Genomic DNA, 27,500 nt, shown 5'->3' with positions numbered 1-27,500 from the left:
TTTCTACATACATGCAAACATACAGGTGAGATTTAAATTATAGATTGCTATTATGTCTGTATCGACGCCAGTTTATAGTAGATTCTAGTAATCGACGGAAACTCACTATCATATCTTGATTGTTTCGTGAAGCATATTTTCTTTTGATAGAAAATAAATGAAAATTGTTATTCAGGAAGCATTTCCAGTTTGTAATCGGAATAAAGATGTTCTGTGTTGCATCGATGCTTCTATTAACCATGTGCGTTTTAACGCCATTCGTTGTACCTTTTTCGAGACAAGTAGTTTAATAGATTTATCTGCTTTCCATTGACAAGTTTTCCCTCAACACAGCTGAAAACTCTTTAACGATTCATGATGCTTGCCGCCATTTGACTTTATTGCTTCGTCATTCGTCCAACAGAAAAAAAAAGAATTTTCTTACGTGTTGTCGTAGCAAAGGAAAATCGCTTGTGTTTTTCTAATTGTGCCACCTGAAAAAATAATTATAATTTAAACTTGAAGATCAGATACTAACTTCACAATCTAGTTGTTGAATATCACCTCACATTCCTACAAACGCTAAACAGATTAAATGATGTTCAGTGCTAGAGTTATCTCTCTTTATATCGTGCATCACAAGAACTTGCTTAGCTATAACTAAAACTATAACAGTGCGGACGCGCGTATGCAAATGCTTGCAAAATGACACCACTTGTAAGGAAAGACGAAAAAAGAAGACATAGCATGCTACAGAAGACGAACAGGTGGGAGACGTCACAGCCGTAACGAGAAGTCACGAGTGGCGGGATAATACGAAGAAAAATGTAGTTTTACAAGGGTAAAAAGCGAGTTGAAGTTCCTTCCTATTTCTTGCCTATTTGCGACTGTCGTAATATTAAGTAACGTTACAAAGCAAATAATTTTTTTTTGTCTGTACCAAAATAAAACGCAAAATCCATGAAAAATGTCCTTTCCTGCCTTGTTTTCCACACAATAGATCAGAAGATTCTTTGTGTGGAACACATTACAAAGAGTTTGTTTCCCACCCGACTACAACATGGCCCTTTTCTAAATCCATTATATAAGCAAGTACTTTTGGGGCATTGTCTACGATAATTCATCGAATATAATCTTCTACCAATTCCACATATTAGTTCAAATATTTCCCTTCATAATCGAGTGGCATCTAAGCTTTTATGAGAAACGATCCTATTAAAAAAAACGAGGATTTCCTTTTTCTGGCTGCAGACATTAAGTTAGATTAATTAGCATCGGTATATTTAACGATATTCAAGATTTTAGTAACTGAAGTCCGTGACTTAATGAATAACTAACACTTGATAAATTTTCCAGAAGGATATCGTATAAATGTTTTTTGTTTACAAAATGTGTGTGCAATTGTTATACTAGAAATCAGTACGGTGCTAAATTGAAGAACCTAAATATATTTTAATTTCAATTGACACTATTTTTATCAATAAATTCTGTTTTACAGGAACACCGGACATTCGTCGATGTTTTTATAGCGCAAATTGATTATTTAAAAAGTATCGATGAACCATCAAACAAATGTACATTTTGAATTGAAATACATGCAATCGTTCTGAAATATATTAGGCGCATAAACTTAGATTCCGAAAAATACTTGTTTGGATTGTTTTGTGATCTAAATAGTCTAAAAGAAGATCAAATAAATAATTACACCCTTTGAAAAGGCAAGAAAAATAATGGCTTCTATCGAGGACTTGAAAATTATTAAAAGAAGCCGTAGGTAATGACGGGAAAATTACTTCTATTTTGACGTAATTTGATTAGATAAAGTGCCCCCAATTTTTGTGGTTTAATGTTCTTAGAAAAAAAAATATACGCACGGTAGATATAAGATAAGTATATATATATATATATATATATATATATATATATATATATATAGTGTGTGTGTTTATTCTAGCAGTTCAGCCCGGCTTTGGTCGAGCCCTATGTACTGTTCATAACTTTATGGGTATATATATATATATATATATATATTAAAAGGTTATGTCCAGGTAAACTACATCTTAAATTTCAAGTGGTATGACCAAAAATTAGCGGAGGAGGTTAATAGAGTCTGCAAAGGTAATTTCTTTAAATGTGGACCTCTTGGTAGTTAAAATTTCTGCACAAAAACTGAATAAAAAGCTTGCTGCACTTCTGGATACCATTTATGTAAAATTTCAAATATCTAGACTAAAAATTCGCTGAATAGTTTGCTAGACGCAAAGGTAAAATCTTTTGAACTTTGACATATTGGCAGCTTAATTGTCGGCTAAAAATCTATTTAAAAACTTGCACTATGTCTGGCTACATTTAATGTAAAATTCCAAATGTTTGGACCAAAAATTGGCTGAATAATTTTGTAGAGAGCGCAGAAGTCATTTTTTTTAACTTTGACCGTAATTGTTTATCCCTTAATATGTATCGTTTTCGGCTCAAATCTAAAAAGTTTGATCTATCTCCAAGTAACCTGGATCTAAAATTTTTAGTGTTTAGATAAAAAAAACTGGCGGGGTAGTTTGGTAGAATTTTCAAGGGTCAAATCATTGAACTTTGATCCATTGACAGCTAAACCTCTACTGAAAACTGATTAAAAATATTTCCCCAAATCTCAAAACCCCTTATGTCGAATCCTGAGTCTGTAGACTGAAAATTAACAGCTAATTTTGATAAGGAAATGTACACAGACATGCGAACACAGACAATTTCAATTTATTTTAGATATATAGATAGATAAATGATGTAAATATAATAGAATATTTTTCTCCATACCACATTTCTCTACCTATATCTAAAGTTAACAAACAGGTTTTTCTTTTGTCATTTATTTTCACGGAAGAAAAGTGCGGATTCGGAAAAAAACGTGTTACACGGACTCAAATTTTAATCTTCTGTAATTTTATCAATGCAGCGGATAACTTGTGATAACTCCCATTGTCTGGTCGTACAATACGCTAAAACATTCTATTCAATTGAATGAGGTTGATTGATTATAGAATCAATCTTCTATTGAATATTTCATATTACGAGGAATAATTTGCCAGCTGGACTAATTCGCAAAAAAATAAAAATAAAATAATAATGCTAATGTCGTTCATCAAATTCCACCTGTGTTTGTTTACAATATCACATCAGCTGATATTTAGGCTTGACGATGAATGCCCTGGAAAAGTCACTTCTGATTGATAAGTTTTAAAATATGTAAACGAAGAAATGATTTGTTACGATTTTAGGTGGTACCTCTACTTTTATCGTAAATTGAACTCGTTAATAGAAAAAAAATGTTATGATCGGGTTTATTTTTTTGATTTTCGATATATAGCGGATATGTTTCTGTAAAAAAACAAACATTTAAGAACACTGCCAGATACATTAATAAGTTTTGCGTGAAATTCGCAAAGGATACGATCTGCCGTTTCGGGGTCTATGAAGAATTGAACTCGCACAAACACATAAAGTGATTTTTATATAATAGTAGATACAGAGATATAAAGAAACGTTTATGTATGTGTTGCCACATATACATTTTTAAAATTCGTATTAAGATTATTCGGACTACTGCTCTTGTGTTATTTTCGTAACGATTATATTCGTGTAATCTTTGACCTTTTACAGGTGAATCTTCCAGAACTAGGTAATCTTTGTCGAAATCGGGAATATGTATTTAATTTCGAACGAAACACTTTATTTAATTCACTGGAGTAACATGCTCTCATTTAGTCAGCCATTACTGTGTAGAATGACTAAGTAATTCGCATTTGTATTATAGTATCGCCCGCATTGACAGTTGAACTTTCAACCTCCATCTGTTTTGTCATCTATGCTTCCGACCAACACTAGATAACCGTTCTAGTATGCCATAATGGAATTATATCTGCTGTGTTTTATTGCTTACTACGCAAAAGCTTTGTGTATTGCAAATCGAATTTATTTATTACGACCTTCAGCCATAAATTATTTATTTTCATTGTAATATCTGAATGATTTTATTTGATTTTCCATGCCATCCTTGTAAATATGCGATCGATCAAAATTATTTAACCTAATTATATTTATCCTACAATGTATATCACTTCGATGTTTTTTATTCGTTTATCTCTTTTGTGTGGAGATCTTATCGCATACATTGCAAAACCAAATGCATACAAAAACGAATACTTCTGTTATAGCAGTCGTGGGGGGGGGGAGAAGTTGGCAGACGTAATCGTATATTGAAATAATACCAGAGTATAAAGGCGATATGCAGTTTTTGCCTGGCGATCTATAGAATAATAAAATGGCAGTATATATAATTAAGTTTATAAGTTCATACTGTATTCTGATCATTCAGCGCCTTTTCTACACCAGAAACTGTTTTCAGCTATGAAGAACGGAAGCAAAAGACTAAATTGTACCGATATGTTGACATAGACCCAAGTTTATGTTCTTGTTTATATAAAACTAGCCTGAGTGTTTTAAGGTGTGTTGAACAAAAAATAAAAAAAGTGGTAGTAGACAAATAGACTCGAACCCGTACACGAAGGAGCAAAATGTGGAAAAAAGCGACGTCTTTGCCGTTGCGTCTATCGTCAAACCGGAGGTGGCGAAAAAGCGACCCCTCCCTGTAGAAAAGTGCCCAGTTGAGGGTGAAGGACTTAATTTTTTTAGCCAATTCTCGATATTTTTCGTCCGAAGGGTCGAGCTTGAAAACGATATCAACCCGTCGCCCATGTCGAAAGTTTTAGACAGACATTTAAACAGGTGAGATTTATATAACAGATTAGATATGTGTGTTTAACATATATACATTTACATGAATTGACTTCATTATTCGATCATTGGATATTTAGTATTTTAAATGACTTAAAGATGGCACTGTTACGTAGCGAGGTGTCTGTATAATCATCATAAAGGGCTACTTGCCCGGACCAATGTGACTCTTCCTCTCCAGAGTGTCCTGTCTTCCATCAGTTGCCTCAGATCTTCAGGTTCACAGTTGGCGCCGTGTGCTATTTGCTGGATGTACATGGATCTAGGTCGTCCTCTGCTTGCGCATCCGTGTCGTGGAGTCCATAGCAATACATCACTCACCAATTCATGCTTGCTCCTCAGACAATAACCGGCAAATCGAAGGCGTCTTTCTCTGATGGTATTAGATATGGCATGTAGATTGCCATAAAGTTGCTGCTTTATGAGATGATTTTGCCAAGATATATTTAATATTGTTCTTAGCATATGGGTGTATGCACCGTATACTTTTCTTTCCAATCTTTTGGTGAGTGTAAAGGTTGCAGCACGATAAACAAGGACAGACTCTACCACTGCCCTGAAGAACTGCCTTTTCAGTTTGTCAGCTAGTCTCGAAGTCCATACTGAATGTAGCCCATCCAATGCGGCCCATGCTTTTGAGATGCGAATTTCCATATCTCTCTCTGTGGAAACTATTTTGCTGCCCAAATACATAAACTCAGCGACTTTTTTCAGTGTTGATCCATCCAAAGCCCTGATCTCTCCCTTCACATTGAAAGTCATAAACTTTGTCTTATCCGCATTTATGTGGAAACCAATGGCATTTGCAGACTTTTCTAACTTACGTAAAAAAAAAACGACACTGGTGTCTGTATACTGGGGATGTATAGCGTGTGTATATAAAACCGTTATGTATAAACGAGGGAATCAAACCGTGTACATGTTATATAGTCGTCTATGTAATGTTCGCCACGTGTGTGTGTGCATTTTAACACATAAGAAACAGATATAGATAGCTACAATATTTTAACAACGAAAAAAAAACAAATAACGTCATTGTCTGCTTACAAAAAAAAAACACAAATAACGTCATTGTCTGTTTTGGTCGGAACTATCGCGCTATTGTTCCAGATGACCTTATGATAATGTAAGTCATTTTTTACCCCGAAAACTCAGACGACAAAATTGTTTCTCCATGTTTACATTTATTCCTATTGCGACTTATTTTCTGGAATGATACGACATTTCTTCTCCAGGGATTACATATTACTGTCTTTTCAGCTGAATGCTTCCCTAGCAAAACGATCCCCAACCGAGACCTTACCTGTCCCCTCTACTCGTTCCAACTCGTCCGCTCAAGCCTCTTGACTAATTCTTAACTTGCTTGTATATTAAAACTAACTCTTTGTGCTTACGTCATTCGCCTCTACAACGACCTAACAAGTCTCGTTTTCTCTAGCTTAATTGTATCGCTTTTTATACCTAGGTTTGCAAACATTTTTATGTCCGCTACATTCCTTTCTATTAAAACATTTGTTTTCATTTATCAAATGTTCCTTCTGATTATTGTTTATAGCATCTATTCAAGTTAAATTCCTAAAACGTAATTAAACAATATTTATTTTTGAAATGCATTTTACTCTTTAAAACAAATTTACTTTAATGCACATGATAATTATAATCTTCTTGCAAAGATAATTCAATATCCCGGGTGTGTTAATCTACAACACTAATTTGATCCCATTTTTCAGAAATGTACTCATTTCCTAAATGTTCGTACATTTTTCTACTACGTATCTTCCTTTTACTTAGCCAACAATCCCTAAATACTGCACGCCCTACCTGGGCCAAGAAAAGCCCAGACCCTATTCACAAATGTTTCCTGTTGGTCCGTCTTTTAACAACTGACCACTTCCTTATTTTATTTGGACGAGATATACATTTCGGCTTCGTGGAAATTTACATTTTGTTGTAGGTTACCTTCCCTATGATCGTTTTGGTTGTAGATTATTTTCCCTATGACCGGTATCAAGTTATTGCCAGCCACCCTTTTTACCATAACGATATAGGCTCCATTTGTCTCCACAAAACTAGACACCACCTCGTCCGATGGTTCTACTAACTCTTTTCATTTTGTGAGTATTTTACTATATTTGTTTAAAATTTTCTGTGTATGTCTATTTAGTGGTTTTGCATGGTGCTGAATTAAACTGTTAAGGTCTTGGAGACTTTTGGGGCTTAATGGGGGGGGGGTAAATAATGTACTTAGTTATTTCTTTTTTTGCGTTGTGCAGAACTTAAATCTCAAATTTACATATGTTAAATCCCAAAACTGCACCGTTTATTCATTTTCACCAGGATTTGAGTCCTCTGGGGACTTTTGGGGCTAAATGGGGGAGGACATTGCTAATCTTATTCATTATTTTGTCTCGTTCACTGTGCACTCACGGGGGACAATGCATGCTTCACTTGTTTATTTACTAAACAGCGGGCTACTTCGAGAAACAGCTATGTTGACAAAACGGTTCTCGATAGATCACCGAATTTAAGCAACATTGAGCCTGCTCAGTACCAGATGAGACCAATTTGAGAATACCAGGCGCTGTATCTCATTGACGTCTTCCTACCAAAGTTGCAAACACCTTGCGTCGCATAATGGAAATATAAATGCGGTTGGTTACCGTTTGTGAATATCATAATTACATGACTCGTCCTCTTTCGGAGAAAACTTGTTAAACTCGCATTAGAGTTAGTGCCGCCGTTTTGTTTGTTTCTTTTTATGCGCGAAATATCCCAGTTAAAAATTCAAATATTACGCATCCATATAAAGTGTGAACCATAGAAATGAGAATCAAAGTAAGATTCCAAATAAATTCATATTTCTGATGTTTTCCACATTTTCTTAAATAAAAGTAATATAATGGATTTTGATCAAAATTGAAACAAAGATTTTGATTTTAATCTTCGTAAGGTGGCATACAATTGATGCGAAACAATTGTTTAGGAAATTCATTTTACCCCTCTTGGAACGGCCATTGTTCGAGTATGTATGCATGTACCACAAATAAATTATATAAAATTTGTGGCTGGGTAGCATTGCAGTTAACAGATTGATAGTTGCTTTTAACAAATCAATTTTTAAACAAATGTCTCATATTTGATTTTGCAGAGCTACTTCCGTTCGTTCTTTTTCCAAAATTATTTCGTTGTGGAATAAATTCATATGGGCACATTCGGCACTAATTCTATTCAAAGAAAATCAGTTTCCATATTCTTAATTTATTTGGTGATTTCTTATCAATTTTTGTTATCAGAGAAAAAATTGTATTTCTTTTCGTCGGCACATTACTTGATTATCCTTCTGATATATCGACGTTTTCTAATCATTAAATCTCTTAAGTAATGCTATTTAATAGGGTTATTTAAATATCAAATGCGCGCTGCTTTTAAGTTTTCAAAATATAGATGAAAATACTTTTAAGCGTGGCTCGATGTTTGTAATAGAGCCAATACTCAATGGACTATATGTACTCAATATATAGATAAAAACATTAAGTTTCTGAAATCAATTAATCAAAACATTTACCACCCTCGCCCTTATCTGTTAACGTTTAAAGTGTCGTCAGATGGATCAGAAAACGTTAAAATTTAACCAACTTTAAAGTATAAATGTATGTTTGTACAAGGGCATTTTAAGCCGATTTGCGCATGCTAAGTTTCCATTGTCCAATTTTAATCTCTTTTCATCTATTGTTTCCGACTATAGACACTATCGAATTTCACAGGTCCATATCCCATATATATATATATATATATATATATATATATATAGTAATTTATAAAATATATATGGCGATTAAGCTACACTGAATATTCTGCGTTCTATCCACTATAGGATTCGTCAGGCTTATGCGCAGAAGCCTGACGAATCCTATAGTGGATGAAACGCAGAATATTCAGTGTAGCTTAATCGCCATATATATTTTATAAATTACTAACTAGCTCTACCTACGTATTGAGCACTTTTGAAGTAAATACTTAAAATTTACGCATAAATCTATACTTTCGTATATTAAATTTGTGAGTAAATGAAGTAATTATATATATATATATATATATATAATGTGTGTATATATATATATATATATATATAGACATTTACATTTTATGATTGAAAAGATTAATATTCATGTACAATTTTTGTTTATTGTTTGAAAACAAAATGCAATTTAATAACTCTATTTCCTTAACCCATGAGTGTGTGATGCTTATTCATCTCCTCAGAGGAAAAATATTAGCAAATGTTTTTATTGGTTTGCACCTTTATTTACTAAAAACAATTACCATGTAAAAATTTAAGTTTCAACACTATTTTAGATACATAGAATAAGGGAAATAGACATTGAGGCAGAAAAAGGATATTGTACTTTGAACCAAAAATGAATGCTAAATCTTGAAATGGAAATTCCTGGTAGTAAGGAGGTAAAGAGATCCAACTCGTCTTGTGATCCTTCTGAGTTACTAGGGAGCAATTACAAAAAAGTATGTTTGCATGTAAGACATAAAATCACTGGATTTGCATGCCAGTAGATATATTTCAGTATCGGTTGGTTGCTGAGTGGATTTGGTCCTTGCTAACGGAGTAAAAAATGGCTTCGTTGCTGGGATCTAATCGGTCGACAGTTGTTAATCATGACACCCTGCACTAATGATTCCCGACAGGATTAAACTGTAGTTCTGTAGGTTTTTAATCATTATAGTAAATAATATATATATATATATATATATATATATATATATATATATATATATACGTTAGCCCGCTGAAATTGTTTACTTAAATAATTTGTGATCGACGAAAATGAGAACTAATTATAAGCGATCATTTTATCAGTATTCATGTTCAGTAACGTGTAATGCAAATATTTGGAGTTCATTTCTTAAGAGTCAGAGAGAGAAGGAGGGAGAGAAACATACCTTTTCACGTGTTGTATTCGTTCCATAAAACTAGGAAATAATTTGTATTGCGTATTTCGTAAATATTTGCGGACTCTCTAGTATTCCAATCTCGTCATTTTCATGCGTTGTAAAGGGAATCGTTCGGAAAATAAAATTCACAATGTATGGCAAGTGCAGACGTGTTTAGCTCTTCGTTCGTCCGCCGGGCAGCTGGAATGTCTTCTCTTTGCCGTAAATGTCACCTGGCAAAATGACAGTGTTCTTGTAAAAACGAAGGAAGAATACAACCACCATCACCATCAAAAACAATAAAAACAACAAAGACAATCGAAAGAGCTGACATTTTCCATCCAGCCACGTGTTTCTTTTTCAGCGGATAGATCGTGACGCGAACAATATCATGTTTGCACTAACAAGTTCCTATATGACTATTTCAATTATTATTACTAGCATGGCTTCATAGAAATTCCCTGACGCTTATATATATATATATATATATATATATATATATATATATATATATATATATAAATTTACACTAAATAAAAATATTGTTGTATGTGTCTCAGTCAATGCAGTTAAGCAAAGTACCGTCTCTTCCTTCTTGCATAAAAGTAATTATTGTAAGGGTATATTCTCAGAAAAAAAAGGATACTTTTTTTATTAATTTATGTATACGTGTAGAAATTCATTTTAAAATCATATCAGTCCTGGTACCGTAAAAATCAGTTAAATATTTTTTAAATGAATTAAACGTGTTCTTTAATCAACGGGGCGACATATTTTGATTTTAGAACAATTCATTTTAGAAATGAGTTAAATAATTTTGATCCTAATCGATGTGCTATGTATAATCATTCAATACTCGCGTGATATTATCTTTTATTGTATGTGAAAGGTGATACATTTCGTACGAATATGAAATATTTTAGTGTATTATATAAACACTTAATATATACAGTTCGTTCAAAATGTTTAAGTTTTAGTATTGTTTTTAAGGGCGTCAATATGTTACTATGAACGAATTGTGGGTCATTTTCGCTGATCCAGGTCGATAGGCCACTGAAAAATAATGGTATTCAGTTTGTCGAGTGAAGCAACAGGGTGGAAAATGGTAAGAATGGTTGAAATTGAACAAATTGGTGCAAATTAAGGATTCGAGCATCACTAGTGAAAAGATGAGAATGTTGTTTTTAAACGTAGTCATACAATTATAATTTGTTTCTCTTCCGGCCTGGACGACGTTGTTAACACTACACCATCGATGTTTAAATGGAGACAAATATATTTTGTGCATTAATTCTCTTCGAGGTGTTTCCGTAGATGGTTGTATTATCTGCATAAATTTACAGGAATGAATTAGAATGTAAATTGAGATCATTGCTTAAATCAAGAGGGTCGTGTCCAGAATAGATTTCGTCGAAATTCATTCCATCTGCTCCAGACGTCTCTCTAAGAAAATTATCGGATAGAGAATTTTGTTTTAAAAGGCATTTCAGTATATACGTGTTAAGTAAACCTTTTTTCAAAAAAAAGCTATCAGCGGGTTTGATATGTCAATACTATTGGTCTAGAGATTATTCTCAATCATTAGATTTATCGATCCTGTGCAGTTGATTTTGCAGGAAAATCCATATTCCCTTCATTCGTATTAACTTTGGAATTTACAGATTTAAACAACTTACTAACGACGCACTAGAGGCTGATTAACTTCCGTGTAAACTGTTTATTTTTGCACGTGCAAATACTATATGAACGTTTTATTCTGGATAGTCAAACTATGTATTGTAAATGTATTAATCTGCTATGGTTAGGTTGGAAATATGTTATGTTAATGTTTCACGGATACTTTCACATCCAATTGTCGTTGATCTGTACGCTATCATTTTGAAAAAAAAAAGATTTTCGTTATCTGTACAGTTTTAATTTGAAATCGAATTTTTTTTTATCTATGGCGGTTTAATTTGAAATAGCATTTTCATTTATTAGTATTGGTAGATTAAAAGGGATTAAAAATGTTTAAAAGATTAAATACATTTTAGGTTAAATGTTTGTTTTTTCGCTTTTGTTTAGTCTAAGTATATAGAGCATAATATCCACCCTTTACAAGAAATGTGTTGACATGGAGACATAATTAGCATCTCCAAAGTTTAATGAGCTGAGGACTAAAGCTAAATGTAAGCACATTCCCACAATGAAGTGTATCTTCATCTTCAAAAGTAAAACGTAAATACTGATGACGATACAATTGTTACGTTAATGACAAAACTTTCCTATTGATGGCATTGGAACGACCTAGAAAAAACATTACTATTTGTGTTAATGAAAGGGCTGTAAGTAAGATATATTAGATAAAAGGGTTGTAAGATACACTAGATAAGTGAAAATAAAATGAGCATAGGGTTGGAATCGAACCATGTAGGCAAGTATTTAAGATAATGGAAAATGAAATGCTAGAAATTAAGTCCATCAATTCTAATATAAATAGGTAAATATTTGTCAGAAAAAAGTCGATTGTCCATTCTTTTAGAAATATGGATATTAAATGTCGGTTAAATGAATGCACAATGAGTTAAAATATATTAGTTAAAAATAGATAAAAAATAAGATTGACGATTCTTTTTTTGCCAAAAGTGTGTTTGGATAGTCAATTGTAAATCCACGTGAAGTAGTCACGTTGGTAAACACACTTCTGACATGATAAACAAAGGATATTTCTCCATATAGGAATCTGAGTGTTCGACGTTAGAGAGTTGATGAGGATCAGCTATTCAGAACAGATCACACACGGTGATAGTCAGTTGTAGAGGAGAGCCCCTTAGAAGCGAAAGGGGGGGGGAAGACCATGTAAATAAGTTTGAATTCCGGACGTTACCGATCGGTCGATTGAAGAATAAAGAAACCAACTATGTAACTGTTTGTTTCGTGTCGTCCTTCCTTGCAACAGATAAGGTAAGTGTGTATATCATCTTTTAAAAACTCTTGTATAACTCTTCCAAGTATTATGTGCCTCCTCCATAAATGCTGAATCGCCTCTCCTCTAATATGTTATAAGAACTGCTGCATCATAGATCTCAAGTCCGTATTGTGTTAACAAGATTCGTCCCAGTCTGATATAAATGTCTCCTTCATTATCATCTAAGTTCCCTTAATGTGTCCTCAATATGTAACCCTATGAAACAACATCGTTAATTTGGTGTTCGTTGTCACGGCACCCTTACAAGGGTGCGAAAAAAACGAATGTCTAATACCACGAAACACAACAAAGGGTCATTTGAAAAAACATAACGTGAAAATAAAACTGCTAGACGAAATACACACATAAACACAATCAAGAAAAACTAGAAACCCTCACAATATGAAAAAAAATAATCATAAAATACGGCCCTTAAAACGCACGATAAGATGCTTGACAATTTATCGCGCACATACACACAATGTCAAAAGAAAAAATCTATTGTCACACGAAAAATGTATTTAAAGAGACGATATGCCGCAAAAGGGAAAAAGAAACAGCCGTAGAAATGAAAACACAAAACAAAACAAAAAAACACTCGCACACTAAATGCAAAAACAAGATATGAGCACATTCAGCGTAAAATTCATTTAAATATACACACACAGATAATGTGAAAAAATCCCTTTATATAAACGCCGAGTAAAGAATCTGTTTTCATGGTTTTGAAATAGTGTCCATGTTGGAATTGTTTGGATTTAAAGCTGCCAATCAAAAAAAAATCATAAGAGTCAAAGTCACATGCACTTTTAAAACAGCCAGTGTGAATGTACTTTTATTGAAAAAAGAATTTTGTATTTATAGTTGAACTTTTCAGCTTTCCAAGTGCCTTTTTGTTTCAATGACAAAAAAGGGGGAAAAGATTGAATTTTGACTTTATAAACTCACGAATTTTTTTCTGTGTACCAGTGTTTTTTAACAGACTTCGTTGTTTACAGAAAAATATTTTTGGGAAAAAGTTATAACTGGAACGTTTTTCGTCTTGATCATAGTTAAATATAACGTACTAATGTATTTTGTTTGGAAGAAAATGTTATCTGATCTTTGAACAAATATAAAATTTGTTTTTAAATGTATGCATAATGTATTGTAATTGTCGTCAGTAATTAAAGCAATAATTAAATAGATCAATTAAAATGAAAAAAACAAGTTATAAGAAAATGAAACGATGAGTAAGACGAATGGTTGGCCTAGAAATAAGTTAGAATGTTAGAGAAGGGTCAAGAAAAATTATGTAAACGGGTATTTTGAGAGGTTTTTGGGTGTTATAAGTCAAGAGATAATTTTTTGGATGTCAATAAAATTTTTCGCAAGAAGAGTCACTTGCTAGGAACAGCACTAGAGATGTGCCCCTATAGGAACATGTAGATGGAAACCTGCAAAATTGTGCTGTTAAAGCATGCTGCAAGTAACGGCTTTGAGCAGATAATCCTTGCACTATAAATTAAAAAGGCAGGCGCGGGAAAGAATACGAGAATTCTTTAGGTTACCGAAGGACTATGAGGGTCTGTACTATGGCAAACTCACATATAGTAATAAGAGAGAAAAGGTAAAATATGCCGTATACTTTCACATAAGTGTTGCTTTAAATTTTTATTAAGAAGAAAGATCCAAATGCATTATAAATTTGTTGAAATATTAGATAATTATCCGAAAAATTGTTAAATTTTTACATTAACTACAATTCTACTCTCATTCGAATGTCGAAAAAAAACGGACACCACAGTAAAATGTGGGGCTACTAAGTCGTTTAATAGACATGAAAACGTAGGATATACGACATAAAAGCTAATGTAATCCCTGGCAGTCATTTTGTTTTCATAACTGAACAGTTATTAATGCGCATGCGTGAAACGGAAGGAGACAAAGCAAATGATTTTCACTCCCCCGTCAGTGGAAAACATGGGGTGTTTGTTCGGAAAGCTGTTCTTAACATGGGGAGGTTGGCGATGTTTATTCTGAAAGCAGTTCTTAATATGGGGAGATTCGGGGTGTTTATTCCGAAAGCCGTTACTCATGCGCATTACTACTTTTATCGGCTGTGAAAAGGTGGCTGCCAGAGGTTACAGCTTTTAAGTTGGATTACAAATGTTTTCATATCTGGCAAGATACTTATTAGCTCCGAATTTAACTATGATATTCGTTGTCAGCATACATGAAAACTTTTTTAAAAGTCGACATTTCGAATGTGACCGTTCAAGTGTAGTGAATACCGAAAAGTGTATTTTATTCAGAGAATAATTATTTTTAAAAGGTTAATTGAAATTTTTTTCTCACAATTTAATGATTATTTATATATTATTAGAGGTTTATTTTAATACAAAATAGATATTTTTGTATCTATTTTGTGTTGTCATGAATTTCTTTAAAATATTTGAATTCAATGTGTAAGGAAAACTTTCTAAAAACAAAACACACGCATTCGAAAACTTTAGAATTTTTGTTTAAAATAAATATTTGTTTATCCAATCGATGAATGAATAAAAAAGAAAAGATATATAGGTATGTCTTTTTCCTATTTCTTTATAAAAAAGAAAAGGAGAAATTATTTATAAAGAGTGGTTACTTAAAGTAAAGAAAAAGCTATTTAGAGGAAAGAATTGTCTAAAGGGAACAGGAGTAATAATTTAAAGAAAAATAACATTAAAGTCAGGCTAGACTATAAATATTTTCAATTCCAGAATCTCAAGCAATATTTACATATTACTTAAAGAAAGGAAAAGAAATGCAGGAACCTGACATTAACCCAAGTCAGCTTTTTTTTTGTAATGTCTTGTATTGTGGAAGAGTTACTTAAGAAAAGTATGAATTTTTTCATTGAATTTTGTCTTCGTTCGTAAGTTATTTCCGGAAAAAAATAATTGTTAAAAATATTTATCGTTTTAAAAGACTGTAAGAGAGTTAAGAAAACATAGTTTTCTTTTTAAGCCTGTAAGTAAATATTTTGATTCTGCTTGCTGTAAAATACGTTTAAATATATTTAAAATAATGCAGATATTCGCATTTATTAATGCAAAGGCATGATGGTAAAAGTTAAAAAATAAAAAAATTAAAAAAATGAAATGATTGGTGCTATCAGCTACAATCGAAACCAAAGCATTTATCGTCCCAACTGCATCCTCTACCGATATTGTTATCGAGAGAAACAGTCTAAATATTAAGACTTGGGGAAAAATGGATTTCATATGAACATGCGCAGAGAGAAATACTAACATGTTGTGCAGTGAAAATAAACATTTCGCATTTACACTTGTCGATATACACGTTATGTATTCATCCAAACAAAGATTTTATTCTTAATTAACCATCGTTGGTGAATAATTCATATTTCCTGCTTATGTCAGTGTGATGTGACTAATAATTTAAGAGTTTACATGTTAAATATTTCCACGCACATATCTGTTTTATTTGGACATATAAAGGAAACTGTGTATACGAATAGAGTATAAACCCTATTCTAAGATTGTTTTATGACAATAAGTCCAGCCCGAAAGAAATTAAATCTAAATGTTTTAATCAACAATCTAATAAAACTGAGGAACAAAAATAAAATATTTATTTTGCAGGAAATAAGGCCAACGTTATTGAAATTTTTTAAATAAACTGACATTTTAGATATTAGATAATAATATGAAATACTCTCTTTTGAAGTCGACGCAGTTTGTGATTGGTTACCTAAATGAAGCAAAATAAATCGTTTCATATAATTGGAAGAGAAAGAGGGTGGACATTTTCTAATTAAATTTGATTTGCGAGAAGAATCTAAATATTAAGACTACGTTCTGCAACAATTTTTTCTTCATTTTTTTTTTTTTTTTAGAACTTGTGAAGGTTCAATCGTCTGTTACATAAGGTAAACACTATTTTTTGTCTAAATGTCGGACCAATTTAAAGTTTATTTTGGTTTCGTGAGACATTCGAGTTAATTATCTGATTTTATTCTCATATTGGTTTGGGTTTAAATTACTTTATTTTTCGTTTGCTTTGTTTAATTTCAGCCCCAACGCATTTGTCTGTCTGAGTCTCCAGTGTCTCATAATTCTTTCCGCGTCTGAATTATGTTTATATGGACGCACTTTATAAAAACAAGTGACATAAGTGTTAATTTATTTGTTTGAAACAAATATAATTTAAAAAGTGAATAGATAAAAACCAAATGGAAGTAAATAAACTACTTTCAAATATTGGGTGCATACACAATCTATGCACAAGCCATAACCATACCGACTTTGCGTATGGGTTGTGGAAATGCATTCGCCTCAAAATATCTAGTAAATTTGAACATTCTTTTAAAATAATTCCTATTTGTTTTTCGGTTTTCTATGGGATGATCATCGTTATTTAAATATTACGTGTAATTGTATTCATTCAGATATTCTACATTTAAGATTTCGTAAAAAGCCTATTCCTTTACATATTTATGCATGCGTGTATATATATATATATATATATATATATATATATATATATATATGTGTGTGTGCATGTCAGGTCATGTCATATGCTACTGGTACCATGTAACCCAGTACTACCTGCCTCATGGTCGGGTCACCGGCGACTAAACTGCTACCCCCACCAGACTGGTTTTATGAGAAGGGTTGCTAGTCTCCCTGATGGATTAAAAACAAGACTTTCCAAAGGGCGAATGAACCCGTTTTCGGGATCAACGACCAACTAGCACCGTGTGTTTGTATGTGTGTGTGTTGGGACGGAGAGGACTCCTGTAAACCGTGGTGACGGCAACCTTTCGAGGAGAAGCAAATTTCTGATTTAAAAAAAAACATACAGTGGGAGACGAGTACCCGCATTAAGCTGGTCTGAAGTTTAATTTGTTGCTGGCTATCTTGCTCTTGCTTGTTGCTTGATCTAAACATTTTGAACCGAGAAAGACTTAGCTGTAGTACAAAGCTAAGACTCTGTAACATCATCTGTGTATAGATACCCCCTCAGGCATTTGTCTATAAAAATGGTCCTGTGGCGATGGAAAAGTTGTTACGCATGGATGCTTTAAATGCTGGAAGCATGTAATAATTGATCTCAATGATCATCTTTCAAGTCATGCCTACTTGAGTGTGTGAATTCACCGGTAGGACTAAAAAAGTCATTTTTGGGCTCATGGACTCAGTCGTTGCAATCATCATGTATATATATATATATATGTGTGTGTGTATATAAGAATATCAATTTTTGGTCTAGACATGAACAGTATACAGGTATTTGAACCCATGCAAAACTTTATATTTGGGTTTTAGTCGAAGGAAATCTGTACAAAAGTGAAAATAAGACATGGGATTTTCCATTCAATCAAAATATCATATTTAAACGTATTTTATGACCGGGCAATGCCTGGCAGCTTGCTAGTTATAAAATGTTTTGCCATCAATTTGTTTGTGCCGATTGCAGTGCTTCCTGTGATTTGTCTGTTGTTGAGAATTAGCAAAACGTTGAAGGTTGATACTTTAACACGATTTTATGTTTATTAAATCTTGAATTTAGCGTCATGGAAGAAGAAATGGATTTTTTCTATTGTAGTAGAAGGAATAGTGCTTGACTTATGATGATTAAACTGCTGTTGCTTTACATTTCATAATCTTCTGATAGCAAGCACGAGCTGTAGTTCGCGATTTCTTTCAATACAGTTGAATTTCTAGATTGAAACATTCATGAGAAAATCTCTGGTTTTACAAATTTAAAATACAATGGTTAACAGGATTAAATGCGTGTTCAAAATTCCCTGCAGATTCTTTAGTTCAACAGAAATATTTTTTATTTAATTGGAATGCATTATTGCAATGAGTATTATTTTATTGCGGACGGTTATCCTTATCTTTGTTCCATATTTCACGACGTTCCGCAGAACTATTCCTCTGGCCTGACGCACTGGATATAAGACGTTGAATCTCTTCGCTTCCAGGTGAGAATTGTTTGAAGATAGCGGTTTCAATCCTAGCGAAATCCGGCCAAAGGCTTACATGGACAAAACGTGGTGAGACAACAACTATGGGTGGCAGTGATTGCTGAGAATGCAGTTAGGCGGTTCGGAGTTCCTATCCCGTCGTGGTTACCACCTGACGAAGTCCAGAGAGATATTTGGTCGAAATGTCGTGAAACAACATCTAAGAAAGATGAGAATGATAGTCCGCATATTCTTGTTCAATAAGATACACATGAAGACGTCTGGAGGTTACATCGACCGAAACGCTGTGAAAATAACAGGATAAGAGCATTAGTTCAAAGATTTCAAACACGAACAATCACTTCTCACCTAAAAAAATAAAATATAAATACATTTGTTTAGTAAAAAAAACTGAAAATATAACATGTAAATTGCGACTTTCATGCTAAGACAAAAAAGGTTGCTGAATAAATGTTTTGTCAATTTTACCGTTCCAGAGAGTACGATTTTCTTTACCTGAGTAAAAGCCACATATATCTTTAGTAGTACTGCTGTGTTATCTGGGGTGAAGCACTTGTTTCCTGCCTCGACAAAGTAGAATCTAGTCGGATTAACTATTCTTGAACCTATAGCATCTTTTACATACAGTATATCTTGCTAGTCTATCTTCATGTTCATAGTAGGTGCTTGAGTGAGCTTTAATCCCAGTTCACACTACAACTGTAAAACATTCACAGCAAGAACTTGCCAAGCTACAATGACAAAGCTTTCTACTTCTATATATCTCTCTGTAATAAATATCAAAGAACATTCATGAAAATATTTATTCACTAGAACTACATACCACTAGTCTGCTTTTTTAACCGACTATCATATGGTTGTCTTCAAGTCAAATGTGAACAAATACTTAACCCGTGATAATCAATTCATTTTATCTAGTTTTCCGCGATCTTATGCATTCTTTCCAGTCGTCTAATAGTGACAATCATCGACTGACAACCATCATAATCCTCGTGTGGCACTAGTCCTTGATATATTTTGTGACATTATAAATGTGTTTTACTTATGAGTCATCCCCTCAATGCTAATAACTGCTGGAGCATAAAGAATGGCGACACTGAAATGATTGTCATCTAAATGATGACGAAACTATGAAAACACATGGTTGAATGGTGTGAACGATTTTTTTTTTTTTTGTGCGAATTCAGGAGTTTCTGGATATTGTATTCGAAGATGATCAGATTTTAATCAGCGGGAAGGCAGTTTCGCAGAAATGTTTCATATATAGAAATCGCTTCCACAGAAACTTTTCCCATGCACATTTCGACTGACAGTAAGCACACGGAGGTAGAAAGGAGGTCATTTTCCGATGTTAAATGAGTTATCGTTTGTGAAAGACTTGAAAAATATGAACCAAAAATCGGACCATTTTCAATGTTTTTAATGACACAACAAAAGACTTGTAACATATCTTCTGTGAGTTGTAGAAAACGAAGACAACTCCTCACCAGATTTTTAGAGACAGTTTTATCACACCTCATCTTGACAGTTATGATTAGGACTATGAAAAGAGATTATTCTTATCATTTTAACTCTGGATAACATCAGTTAATGTTATGTTTTTATATAGCGATGTGGTTCTCGATTGAGTAACTTTGTGTCGGATATGTACTAGAGTTAAAATAAGAATATTCTCTTGTCACAGCCCTAATTATCACGTTACTACTGGCTTGTTTTTTTTATTTTGTTTTTATAGAAATCGGTTCAGGCAAGGCAGGAAGCCACTTGATTGTTAGGAACTTAGAAGAACGAAAATGATTATCGCAATGATACGAACTGCTTATTGAATTAGGTCTTCGACAGATCAAGTCATATAAGTAGGAAGAAAAGTCAACAATAAGAGACTTCTACAGCTTATAATTCATAGAAATAATCTACTGACGTAAGTTGTATTGCAATAAAGTATAAAAATAGCGAAGTTATTGAGACGACTTGACCAGCAGGTTGAACGAGCTGGAACAAAGAAAACTGGTAATTAATTGGATAATGCTGAGAAGCATACACCATTTTTATATTCATGAAAATGATTTATACCATTTTTATATTCATGAAAATGATTTATACCATTTTTATATTCATGAAAATGATTTATACCATTTTTATATTCATGAAAATGATTTATACCATTTTTATATTCATGAAAATGATTTATACCATTTTTATATTCATGAAAATGATTTATACCATTTTTATATTCATGAAAATGATTTATACCATTTTTATATTCATGAAAATGATTTATACCATTTTTATATTCATGAAAATGATTTATACCATTTTTATATTCATGAAAATGATTTATACCATTTTTATATTCATGAAAATGATTTATACCATTTTTATATTCATGAAAATGATTTATACCATTTTTATATTCATGGAAATGATTTATACCATTTTTATATTCATGAAAATGATTTATACCATTTTTATATTCATGAAAATGATTTATACCATTTTTATATTCATGAAAATGATTTAGACTAGCAAAATACGTCTATGAGAGAGAGGTCGCAGAAAAGAATAAAGGATGATACCAATAAAATTAGATACGTTTCTGCATCGTATCAAGAATCCTGAAATAGGACAGATATTCATCAACTTTAATATAACAGTACTCCATAAATAGTCCGATAGTTACATTTTTAAGATAAAGAATAGCCTCATGTATGAGGAAGTGTTTGAAGTAATACAGAGAACCGATTTCACGAGAAGCAAACAAATCAATGAATCTAATGTATGGACTTCAATTTGATGAGAAATAAATATTTCAATATTACAGGAGCGATTTTTCAACAACAGAGCCATCCATGAATAGTATCCCAGGAAGGAAAATTGCATGTCTACAATTGAAAGATACAAGCTACGTCTTAACAGTATTAACCAAAACATGCGACGTCGATCCACATCTAGTGTGGAAAGGAAATAGGTAGAAATAATCCCTTTATATATAGAGAAAAGAGTATTATTAATGGGAGTTTATATATTATCTTTAGAAAAATATTCCCACGACATTTTGGCTCTTAGGTTCATATACAGCGAACTAAAATACAGCTAGCTGACCATGGCTGATGGAACAAGAATAGTCAACTCAAGGGTTAAATAAAACATTCAATTTAAAATGTTTTAAAGATTTCAGAGTTCGAAAAGATATGACTTGAAAAAGGCGGAAGTTCTATCGGACAAACTGTACTGAATACGACAAATATAATCATAATTGAAATAAGACAATATAAATGAGTTAATGTTGTTAAACCGAACAAGAACTTTTATCAAAATGGCATTAGTTAAACCATACTATGATTATGATACGCATAGCTCGACAAATGTAGCGATAATACTTAAATCAGCAGCAGAGCATGTTTTATGTATCAAATCTCCATTAAACAAAAACAAGGCCGATAGCCATTAGTCGCGTGGTCTCGTGTAATCAATAAATGCGTGAATGTAGGATTGACATGACATTATTAAAGATAAACTTAAATGATCGAAAAATGGGCTGAAATGACTTAAATAAAAAGTAAATGACTTCGAATGATTTCAATGAAAAAAGGATGAATTGAATGACCTTAAGAATGACTTCAATGCTTAAAAAGTAACTGGAATACTTCAAAAACAACTTGAATGATCTGGAGAAAGACTTGAATGGTTTTGAGACTGGTTGTAAAGTGGGTGATCATTTTACGTTAAATTAATACAGAAAAGTGATCCCCCACTTTATATCATAAGTAAAGCATAAGAACAGATACTACACTTTGATCTTGGCCAAAAGGCCAAGAAAATCTGTATTTATTTGCTCCCTCACCGAGCAAATTAGACACAAGGCCGATTTTTAATGTGAGGAGTGAATGGGAAATGGGGACCAATCCCCAGGGAGTAGGGGAGCTGGATAGTGACAATTGGTATGAAGTGTTGCTCCTACATTGACCAAGGTCTTATATGTGGGATTGCCCCCACATATGGTCTTTGCTTGCAGTATCTGTCGAAACAGATACATTTTGATCTTGACCAAAAGGCCAAGAAAAGCTTAAAAAGCTAAGAACAGCATCTATTAACAGACCTTTGATCTTAACCAAAAAGGTCAAGCACAAGTGTTACGAAGAAAGACCGACCGACGGAGTGACTTAGAGGGTCGCTTGCACGCGACTAAAAACTCTAGTCAGTAATTTATTTAAACAAATCTGCCGCAGGAATATTTAATCCGAATTCTAGTATGTGGTAGAACAATCTAACCATCGAGTTTTCCTCTTTCTTTTCTATTCTCCATTCGGAGACAAAGCCCGTGTGCACGTTACAATAAGGCCTAGACCCTTTCGGCTCAGTCTATCGTCAAGGGTTCCATACACTAATAAACGCATCGCTTGCACATTACAAATCAAACGATCTAACGCATGAATTCTCTTGTTAGTGAAACAGGCACTGTAATATACGCGCACGTTTGCAAGACATATGCCGACACTGCACTCGTGAACGTACACAGTATCAGTCAAAATAAACACGGTCTCTCAATTTTTCTTTAAACAACAAAACTATTTGTCTGCCAAGGAAATGTTTTCGGTCACGTTGAACTCTTTGTTCCGAAAGATCTATCACGGTCTGTATTTGTTGTATTATCGAGTGGAAAATGTACATATATGAATGGATAATTGATTTATTCCGTTACGCAAAATAATAAGTCTGTCAAATAGCAACACCTGTTAAGTGAGTTGCCAAGTAAACCCCTTTCTATTCGTATTTCAATTCATAGCTTTGGAACGTTGTTAGAGAAACAACACATTGTGGCCTCAGTCGCAAAGTAGATAAAGAATAAAAATAACTTTAATTCGCCTTTTCTTTGCAACGACATTTATTTCCTCATTGTTACAATCATGTCACCCACGTGATCTAAAACGTTCTCCGCGTCTCTCGCGTGATCTTAAACGTTATCTACGTCACTAATGTGATTTCCTTTTTAAAATCTTATTTTCTGTTCAGATATTGCCATTCCCCATGTATTTGCATGTAGTTGTCCGCGCCATATTACACTTTAACTGACTCCAACCAATTTCAGTTCAATTTAATATATGGCAACTGTAGGTTCATATCTGACCCACGTCATAACAGTACTACTAGACTTCCTGTTGATGTTGTCATTCCCTCTACAAATTATTAGTACCTTTTCAATGTCAATATTACTAAACCGCTATAGATGAGCCGTGGACCAGCCTGTTTATCCTTGTGAGATTGTGGGCAAGCTTTCCCCTGTCCTACAATGTTGTTGACACATTTATTTCCATATCTTCATAGTTGTCTTTTTCACTGGACTGTTTCTGTCACGTTCTACTTTGCATTTTATTCGGAGCATGTTATGTACCCATACCATCTAAGTTTCCTTTTTTTCACCCTGATCAGTAGGTCTTCATAATGACGCACTTGTTGAGTGTCATTTCATCGGACTTCATTGTTGATGACATGATTCTTGTATAAGATAGCAAAGAGTCATATGATACATCTAATTTCTACTGCTTTGATCCTTTTTTTTTCTATGTTTGTGTTCATTGTCCATGTGTTTGTATACGTAAAGCAGGATCGAAATGACTAGTGCATTTAGTAGCTTCACCTTGGCCTCGAGAAAATATGTCTGCCTCTCAATAAGTTTAAATATGTAATTTTCAATAGAGCGCAGTTGAATAACTAGTAATTGAAACGAATAAGGTCGTATGCTTTTTGCCAGAAATATTTCTCGATTCTTTCCGAAGGGAAATATTACAATGGAATCTACGCTCAATTTTATTTGATACATTTTTACTTTCTGACTTAAAAAATGGTTTGTTTGTTTTTTGACAATTCGATAGACACTAATTTATTTTATTACATGTTATGTGTCTGTGGACAGACGTGATAAAAAATGTTTCTATGCAATCAAATTAATTGAACTGCACATACTGAGTCCATATTCTATACAATTAATTATAACTACCAAGTTTCGTTATTTATGTAGACTAACAAGGCGGCGTGTCATTTCCATGGTGTTTCTTAACATCAGTCTATATAACTTACGGTTAAAACTATTCCTTTTCTAAAAAAAAATCATTTTTCAGTTACAATACTATTAAGAAATGTATTTTTCTTCATAGTAAGAAAACTTGTTTTGCACGAGTTTAGAGTAAGACAAAATGTCGTTTGTTGATACAGGGGACTTTTACTTCCTCCAAAACGCACCTTATATTGCGACATTTTTTAAATTCCTATGTGTACTTCTTTGAACTGTTGCTACCAGATCGGATTATCTTGTCCTAAAACATACCAAACATTTGTTATTGTTTTTCTGCCTTTCCCTTTGCAAGACTTAATCATGCTGTTGAAAGTCAAACACGAGGCCCATGATATAATGCTCCTCTACGAATTACATGACTTTTATACACGTGTCACATTAAAACATTCTATTTCAGAGCGTGGCAGACGAAACGAAATACGATTATCTAATTTAATATGATTAAAGGAATTTAAAATGCTTACGTGCGATGCTAATTGCAACTTTTGCCCATGTGTATACGGCTATTCATAGACACTTGAGTGTATCTAACGAGAAAAACAAATCACGAATTTAAATATTATCCACTGTATGATTAAATACTTTTACAACCTGACAAATGTTTTAGCGTAGTAAGAGCTAGCTTCGGAATATCAAATATGTTGTCTGAATCGTTGAAATATTAAAAGTTGGTGTCGTTGTATAAAATAAAACAAGAAACAAAGATCAGGAAAATAAGAAAAAAAAGTCATAAGATTAATTGAAGTAAAATCAAATATGGCCGACTTTTATTCTTGCGAATTATCTCGTCTGGACAATATAGCGTGGCAAATTTATAAGCAGCTACCAATCAAAAGCGGAAATTATCACACCATATCGATATTCTGATTAATTGCCTTTTATTTCTAGTTTTTAATTAGCCTTGTTAGTAACTCCGTGTTTTCTTTTGTTATATATCGCATTCCTAGTAAGAGTTTAGCAAGGTAAGAGGCCACGTAGAGGTGTAGCTACCAGAAATTATTGAACAGAACTATTGAAGAATGTTGAATGTGAACCTTACATCAGGATAAAGAGTTAAGGTCGGTAGTGTCATGAGGAAAACTGAGGGCATCATTTAGCAAATAATTTTTTTTTACATGAGGGATCACTACTTATCAAGGCCCGGAAGCCACTCGAGGATAAGGGTTATTGTGTATACAATAATCCATGGGATAATATCGTAGTGATAGTTGGTATTGGTGATTTGGTGAAGTGTCTTATTTTAGGGGGGCGATTAATCAGGAATGTGTTTATGTTGGGCTTGAAGACATTCAAGTTGTAGTCAGGTGGGAAACAGGCAAACGGAAGAGAATTCCACACGCGTGCACTTGTCAGAAAGAAGTTTTGTTCATGGTATCTGTTTTGATTTAGGCACTGATAAATGGGGGGGGGATCACTGACAGTACTGACAGATTATCTTATTCTTTCATGGCTGCAAAATTATTTAGAGAGAAACGAAACACTGTAGCTTGTGACACAACAGCAATTTTCGTTACAAAGAATGCAAGTTCGGAATTCTGAATCGGATGTTTATTAAACACTAGCCTGGTTTCTCAGCGTTGTCCGGGTGTTTGGAGATGTATGTTGAGCAAAACAAAATGCGGTAGTAGGAAGGCAAGCTCGACACCAGACTGCATTGGAGGAAAAGAACGTGAAAAAAACGTGACGTTTTTGCCGTTGCGTCCATCGCCAAACCGGAAGTGGTTACGGCTTAAATTAAGGCTAGTCTGTCAAAAATAGGGAATGACTTTCGAAAATATAAGCGAAAAAGCGACTCCTCTTTGAAGTGCCCAGTAGAGAGCAAAGGAATTAATCTTTTTAGCAAATTTTTCGATATTTGTCGTCTAAAGAGTCCAGCATCAAAACAATACCAATTACGTGAAAATCCGTCGCCTCTATTTAAAGTTTTAGACCTACATACATGCATTTAAACACAGGTGATATTTGTATTATCAAACATGATAGTTTGATACTTGTTAAAATGTTTTATAAGAAGGCGTATGTGTCTAGGTGTTCGTTTAGTGTTCTATTTTGTGTGTTTACGTTTATTATTTTTACTACTATAAGATCATACGTGCATTAGAAGTGGTATTAGTTAAAGCGTTATAAGACAGGTGTAGACCGTCGTTTTTGGGAGGTCTTCATTCGTTGAGCGCTTTTTCTTTGCTTTTGTCGGCATTATATGTGGCCGAGTGAAAAAGATTTCTTTCTGATTGGTGAATGTGTGTTTATGTTGAATTAAAAGATAATCCAAGACCATTAGCTCCAAATAAGCAAAATCTCTTTTAGTAGCTAACAATTTGCGAATTCACACCTACACGTGGGCTAAGGTTCTTTGCTATTTCGCATCTTTCCTATGATTGCAAACCTTATACAATTGGTTTAAATGCGTGTCATTCGGACGCTGAACAGACAATAGACAAAATAGGAAAGTGGGCAAACAAACGGACGAACATAAAGTGAGTAGTTGACATAAATACTGTCACTCAACCGTTTTCCATATTGAAATACTCCCTTACAAAGGTTCACAAATTATATTTACTTTATTAAGCTGGTTAAAATTTGGTTTCTTGCCCCGCTTCATTTCCCCATTTATGCTGATGAATAGACCATATCCAGGAATATTTTACTTATTTCTCGATGGTTTTATTTGTAAATATCGAATAAATAAAAGGATATCGTTTCCAAAACCATCGTGTTTGAAAAAAATTGTATTTTGTTACGTTTCCTATGAAAACTTGATTCATAATTTCACAATTAATCTCTCACCATAT

At 33.3% G+C, this 27,500-nt stretch overlaps 1 long non-coding RNA gene and 1 pseudogene across 3 annotated transcripts in view; one reads left to right on the top strand and one right to left on the bottom strand.

Moving 5' to 3' along the window:
- The window catches only part of LOC145245707 (uncharacterized), an 839,291-nt gene that overhangs the window by 341,696 nt on the left and 470,095 nt on the right, over positions 1-27,500 (top strand). The window lies entirely within an intron of this gene.
- LOC145246254 (U2 spliceosomal RNA) lies at positions 22,342-22,459 on the bottom strand (annotated as a pseudogene).

This window comes from Euprymna scolopes, chromosome 23 (genome assembly GCF_053919585.1).
Source record: "Euprymna scolopes isolate OS-2025 chromosome 23, ASM5391958v1, whole genome shotgun sequence".
In the NCBI taxonomy this organism is placed as follows: domain Eukaryota; kingdom Metazoa; phylum Mollusca; class Cephalopoda; order Sepiida; family Sepiolidae; genus Euprymna; species Euprymna scolopes.
This window is presented reverse-complemented; position numbering and strand designations above follow the sequence as displayed.